This window comes from Hylobates moloch, unplaced genomic scaffold (assembly GCF_009828535.3).
Source record: "Hylobates moloch isolate HMO894 unplaced genomic scaffold, HMol_V3 SCAFFOLD_4, whole genome shotgun sequence".
In the NCBI taxonomy this organism is placed as follows: domain Eukaryota; kingdom Metazoa; phylum Chordata; class Mammalia; order Primates; family Hylobatidae; genus Hylobates; species Hylobates moloch.
Genome location: NW_026652279.1, coordinates 47,428,957 through 47,436,150, shown reverse-complemented (window position 1 = coordinate 47,436,150; position 7,194 = coordinate 47,428,957). Strand labels below are relative to the sequence as shown.

Genomic DNA, 7,194 nt, shown 5'->3' with positions numbered 1-7,194 from the left:
GGATATGTCCTGGGCAAGTGGCTTTTTCCTTCCTTTTAGTTCTCACCCTGATGTAACAAAATCTTTAAAACTGTGTCCCAGAACAACACGCAGGAAAGAATATGAACCTCTAAAAGAAAGGCCTGGTCATGGTACCAGTAGAGTCCAAGGCCTCCAGGTCAAGAACTCCTGCTCTCGAGCAGGGCTGGGAGTGGGGGCACGCTTTGCCTGTACCACTGCCCAGTGAAACCAGGCCTGCTTTGCAGTGCCTGTTAGCATGTCAACCAAGGATTACTTAGGCCACTTCAGGAATCCCAGGATCTAGTCATCCAAATGGGACCTTTGGGTCAGGAAGAAAATGGAATGGGCTAGATTTCTGAGGGTTTTCTAAAAATTGGAAAAAATCCAGTCAGGTGTACATATAAAGACCTACAGTATTTCCCTGAGAAAATGACATGTATCCTTTCCCCTGGGGTTAACTTCTACAAGTTTTAGTTTAGAATTTGCGTGTGTCTTTTCCATTAGACACAGAGTTATCTTTTGTAGTTCAAACTTATATGCACCTTTATTTCGTTGTCTCCTTTACATCTAAATACCTGGTTAAGACATGAGGCAAAGAGATGATCAGTGATTATATAGGAAAGAACGTGATTACAGTAAAAAATTGAATGACAAAGTTAATTCAGTTATTGCTTCTTGAAACTCTTTGTAGTATTCTACATGCCACACCAAGCTTTCTTAAAAATTCTGTACTCTTTGGGGTAATATCTTGGTATAAAACTGATAACATAACCAAGTCCAAACTAGTGAGGATAAATAAGTACAAGGAAACTCATTTTTAGAATTGGAGAGGAAAGGAAAAAACTCCTCAAGGTCAATTTTGACATCAACTATAAATTCATTTGGCCTTGTGAAATTATAAAGACTCATGTTCAAAATTGTTCCATGTGGTTGTTTGTATAATTTTCAGTAGTGACGAAATAATCTCCTTATTTGGGTTTACAGGTAATTTAACAGTAGAACAAAGTATCATTTGATTCAGTTGGTTCCAGATCACCATCCTAAAGTAGAAGTATATCAGATACTTTGTGTACGGGTGGGATTGGCTTTTGGAATGTCTTGGACCATCACAGAAAGCAGCATACTTTAAGTAAACAAATTGAAACCCTCCCTACAAATAATGAATTTGAGGGTGTCCCACGACAATGAAGGAGGCCTTGAGAACAACAATAGGTTTGTTATTAGTAATTACAGAGCTACCTGAATTGGGCACATCATGAAAGAAGTACACAGAACATGGCTTTTAAAGAATTATGCTTTAATTGTCATTTTAAAAACAACAATTGTTTTTAAAAATTGTTTTAAAAATTGTTAAGATAATTTAAATGTTCAAAGTGTATGACACCTATTCTCTGCTTAGTGTTCACAGATTAATGAGGGTAAGGAACTGGGTTAATATTCGTGAAGTAATAATTCTTGTAAAACATTATTTCTCATAAAAAAGAATAGAAAGCAAAGTTGAGAAGAAGTAGAGAAAGAACCAGTATAATATAATTACTGCCTCACTGGGCTTGGGTAGTGCCTTCAAATTCCTTTCGCATATATCTACCATTCCAATTGCCCTGTGAAATGGAAGATATAATTCCTTCTCACTTTGCCTATTTAATTGCAGAGTCTCCCTTAACCCTGGTTTTTCTCAGTCTATAATGGGCTAGGAACTCTTGTATCATAAAAATATTCATTACTCCACTTTTGAGTTACCCATTCATTATTTCTTTTTAAAACATTAAACTTGTACTTTGTAATAGTTGCTTTCTCATTTATCCTATGTTTGCTCCTGAACCCCTCTTTATGGTCTTTTTTGTGACACATCTGATTCTGTTTTCTTGACAACAATCAGGAGGCTAGTAATCCCAAAACCCAAGGTAATCTTTTCCTAGGTCTCTTCCTCGTTGGTGTCTGTGGCACCTGATACTGACTGCTGATCCTTCCTCTCCCTGATGGTCTCTCTGCACTATCCTGGTTTTTCTTCTATCTCTTAGACCCCTCCTTTCTTTTCCTCTATTTATTCATTCTTTATTCTCTTTCTTATCACTCATGTAAATATTTCCCAAGGTTTTGCTTTCCTTTTTTCTCTCAACAAAGACTTCTTTGAAGTTTACTCCCATATTTATGGCTTATAGTGTGGCCTCCTGGCCAAAGTGTTTGCTAGTCCTAATCTCAAGCATTCCTGCTGTGCCCCAGGACCCTGTTTGTAACTCAGTGTTAGTTGTCTCCACTGGGAACACCTGTGGTAGCTCATACTTGGCACTATATAAAATGGAATTCCATTCGATTCTTTTAAATGCTTTTCATCTTTACTTGATATCTTGGAGTTATTTTTGATAACTGCCTTTGTTGTAACTAACACTCAGCTCCCAGAGCTGTCTACCCTCATCCACAAAATCTGTTGCACCTGGATCCTCCCCAGTCCTCCTATTACGGCCCCCTTCAGGTCACCAATAGTGTGAAATACTGACAGAGCTGTCTGGACCCTCTCCTTCCTCCAGTTGCTCCTTCTCACATCCAGACTGCCAAATTAGATCTTCCCAAAGTCTTGCTCATGGCAGGCCCTACTTAATACCCTTCCACAGCTCTGTAACAGAGTGCAAATCCCTCATACCTAGTCCTAATGCCTCATTTCCAGTCTTTCAAAAGAGCTCAAATGGAGCCATGTCTAATAAACCTAACTAGATATTACTGTTAACTGGATTAAAATATACTTTACAAACTTTCTAAATTCTCAGATACTGGTGATGTGAGGATATATATTGTTTTAAGATTCTAGGTGGTAGGGTCTGTTTTTCTCCACCTTTGTGTCCTCACAGAACTCACTGTAGTGACAGGCACAAAAGATATATGCTATACATACTTGAGAGTGAATCAATGCTCCGGTGGGTCTCTGTGTATGGGGACATATCTTTAACCACTCTGCATGGAAGTTGTTCGTGAATGTTATTTGATCTTCTCTACAAGACTCTAAGTCTCTGAGCCCAGGCTCCAGTTTATAAAACTGCATCCTGCACAATACTTAGCCTGTGGTCCTCCACATTGAAAGCATCCACTATATTGATGGATGAATAGTCCTGACTCCTTTCTGTTCAGAGAACATTAAGTTTGTCCAGAAGCAGACTTAGTAACAGGCAGCATAAATGGTGGGAGAAAGGGCAGGGCTCTGTTTCTGACTCTGTCACCCATTATGCTGGGAAACTTTCGTTATGACACTTGTGTTATTTGGGCCTCAGTTTTCTCAAGTGTACAATAATGGGTATAGACCAGGTAACCTTTAATCTTGCAGCACTGATAAAGTTAGAACTGGTACACACATTCCTCAGAGAGAACAAATGATTCAGAGGCAGAAGAAAAGCAAAAAAGATAGCAAAAAAAAAAAAAAAAAAAAACCAAAGGATTCTGCTGATGAAGTAATAAGGTACGTGATTACGGTACCTAGTGTGAGGTGACTGGTGGAAAGATCCGACTTGATATTTCCTTAAAGCAAGAAGTCCTTAAAGAATCCTCATGCCTGCTCTCAATCAATTCTAAATGATCCAACTCTTAAGGGCAGTAGTGCATGTGGCCTCTTTTATTTTAAGTGAGGATGTGAGAAGTCTTGACAGATATGGAGAAGCACTAATTTTATATAATGAAATTTGCCATGAACAGAGGAAGCACACATGAAACTGTCACTAGCAGCTGTAGATAAGAATTAAAGATGTATTCCTGCATGGGATGAGATGGCAAGATGAAGAACAGAACCCTGAAAATCAGCATTGGGCCCCAACAATTACATGTGGATAATCATTTCTACGCACTGTTTGGGAGAGCAATATGACACAGTGTAACTTGAGCCAGTGGGCATTGAGAACAGAGTTGCCAAGGGACCTGGGAGGATTTCATAAGAGGACAGATTGTTAGAGTCTGGAGGGGCCACAAATCAATGACAAAGTTCCAGCATGACACCTGTAGGTGACTCTGGCTCCATGAATGAACTTTTCTCAACAATTATTCTGAGCCAGGTGTGGTGGCTCATGCCTGTAATCCCAGCACTTTGGGAGACTGAGGCAGACGGCTCGCTTGAGCTCAGGATTTGAGACCAGCCTGGGCAACACGAGAAAACCTCGTCTCTATAAAACAAACAAACAAACAAACAAACAAACAAAACCCCAAAAAACTAGCTGGATGTGGTGGCACGCGTCTGTGTTCCCAGCTACTCAGGAGGCTGGGTGGGAGGACTGCTTGAGCCCGGGAGACAGAGGTGGCAGTGAGCTGAGATTGCACCACTGTACTCCAGCCTGGGCAACAGAGCCAGACCCTGTTTAAACAAAAAAGAAAAATAAAAAGAAAATTTATTTTGTGATTTACTGATCAAAATCATCACTGGGTCCTTCAGAATACTTTCTTTTTTTTTTTTTCTTGAGATGCCGTCTTGCTCTGTCACTAAGCTAGAGTGCAGTGGTGCAATCTCAGCTCACTGCAACCTCTGCCTCCTGAGTTCAAGCGATTCTCCTACCTCAGCCTCCCAAGTAGCTGGGACTAGAGGCACACGCCACCATGCCCAGCTAATTTTTCTATTTTTAGTAGAGACATGTACTGAACAAACATTTTACCATTTGGCCAGGATGGTCTCGATCTCTTGACCTCGTGATCTGCCCACCTTGGTCTCCCAAAGTGTGGGGATTACAGGCGTGAGCCACCGCGCCTGGCCCCCTCAGAATACTTTCTTACTTCGACTGGCTGTGTGGAAGGAAGGGTTCTTTTGCCTATTAGAAAATAAGTAGATGTTTTGCTTTATTATATATTTGGAAAGCAAATGTCTCTAAAATGGATATAGGATTCAGCTCAGCTGAATTATAACAACAGCCAATGTTACCCAAATACAAATCTTCCCATGATTAAAATGAGGCAAAGTATAAAGAAGGCCTCAGTGTCATAACTGAACTGTTCTGTTTGCTGAAAACTCTGCGCTCTCTTTGTGCCTCCATGGTTTTGCTTCTTTCTGTTCCTTCTGCCTGGAATGCCATTACTTCTGCCTTCTACTTTACAAATGCCCACTCCTTTACGATCCAGTTTAATGTCACTTTTGGTGTGGTGCTCTTTCCACTGCAACAGATTCTTTCCTCGGAGGCTCTGTAGCATTTTGTGCATACTGGAACACTCTAATTCTGCATTTATATTTACCCCGTTATGTTCCAAAGTGTGGGGATGGGGTCTTACTCCTATCTTCATCCCTAATCTTAGCTGAGGACTTGGTGCAGAATGAGGGATCTGATATTTGATCAATGACTGGATTGATGACTAAATGAATGAATGAATAAGAACGACTACCAGAAATTACTGCATTAAGTGACTATGGAAGAAACCCAATTAAATTGGTATTGTAGGGAAATAATAAGTTTTATAAAAAGAGGGCCAATTTTAAAAAAAGAGGTAGATTAAGATACAAAGTTTCAAGACCTGTGCTTTTTAAAAATAAGTGTGTCCCCAAATGTACAAAGCGGAAACTGGGAAATTAGAGCAAATAAAAAAAACGAACTGGCCTTCCAATGTATAAGTGCTGGACTAAGCACTAGAATCTCTAAATAAAGGGCATAAAAGGTAACAAAAAAGTTCCAAAGAGATTATATATCAGTTAACTAAGAGGCAGAAAGGTGACTTTTTAAAAAGGGAAAGACTATCTTTAATGACATGAAATCCACACTTAACAGATGAGGGGCTTACTTGGCAATGAAATGACAGAAAAACAGTTTAAATGAAAAGATAAATATATAATTCCTTACAGGACATAGAATAAAGCAGAATTCAGAACACTCTGGGGGCAACGAGAGCACTTAGTTATACCAAAGACGCTCTATTACTGCTTAACTGATATGGAATTTATTAGAAAATTAATAACAAGCCATTGGATAGTAACTGTCTGTGGTTGTTATTCCATTCCATTTTGGCTATATTTTCTCTGCAAATTAGTGTGACCCTAAAATGTTTTCAGGATTGTCCAACTTGTCCTAAATTCCATAAATAAACTCTTTCAGAGGATGCTGTTTTTTGCCATGTCTCTATTACGGTTCTTCACAGATGGACCATTTTTGTCCTTCCAAAGTCTAAGAATAACTCTTTCAGTTATCAAGACATACCAAAATCCAGTTCAGCTGCTCCTGTGGGATTCCAGTTAGTTTAGACACATCTGCTGAGATACATGCATTTGAATCCAAATGAAGCTTTTGTTTGATTATACATTTTGAACATTTATGGAGGTTTTCTGGGGCCAAAATGTTTTTCATTTTTTGGCACACCAAACAGAGATCTTCAGTTATAAACACTGCCTTCTGAGCACCTCCAACAGAAATCCAATCTTTTCATGTGAACAGGTGCCTCAGGAAGTTTTTGGAAGGTTTTACACTGAATCAGCTTTCCGATTGGAAACTTTCTGAACATGCAGTCAAATTTGCCAGAGACCTTCAAACTTGCTTGAGCAGTTTTCACTCATACAGACATACATTCACACATAGAGACAGCCCAAGTAAAAGCAAATCAGAGCCCTGGAAAACTGAAGTATCTTTCTTAAAGGTTAAATATCATATGCAACCAAACAGAACAAAAAGAAATACACAACAGGAGACAGAATGAACAGATAGCAAGAGGTTCTTCATTGAGCGTGTCTCCCTTAAAGCCTTACCTAGAGTTTAAGCTATATATCCTTTCAGTAAAGTTTTTTATTTCATTTGGTTTCAAATATATACTCAAGCATTCGCAGTTTTAAACACGGCACCATAGAGTATTGATACTAACTCCTTTCACTCACAAACCCGTTCAAACTGTTATTTTGAAACATTCCCTTCTCTAACACAAATGGGTAAACCAGATTTAAATGTAAAGGAAGAAAAAAAAATACTCTTTAATAAAGTCAGGGGTTCTTTAGCAAAGCCCTCATCTTACCTGATTCCCTATAACTTTCACTTTCCAGTTTGAATACAGCATAGACTAAAAAGTTGTTATAGAGTAAAATAACTTTTTAAGCCTTAAGCCTATAAGTTTTTACAGAGTAAAATCACTCCCCCAGTGGGCATGCCTGGAATTCAACGGGAAATCTGCTTTCAAGTTGTTCTTATGGCCTTGAACCAGATGCTCTAAGGTGGCCAGAAACCTTTGTCTACACCCACTTAGCAGATTTCTGGCTCG

General features: G+C 39.1%; 1 protein-coding gene across 11 annotated transcripts in view; it reads right to left on the bottom strand.

The window, feature by feature from the left end:
• The window catches only part of ZBTB20 (zinc finger and BTB domain containing 20), a 787,576-nt gene that overhangs the window by 53,308 nt on the left and 727,074 nt on the right, over nucleotides 1–7,194 (bottom strand). The gene's annotated exons all lie outside the window — the stretch shown is intronic.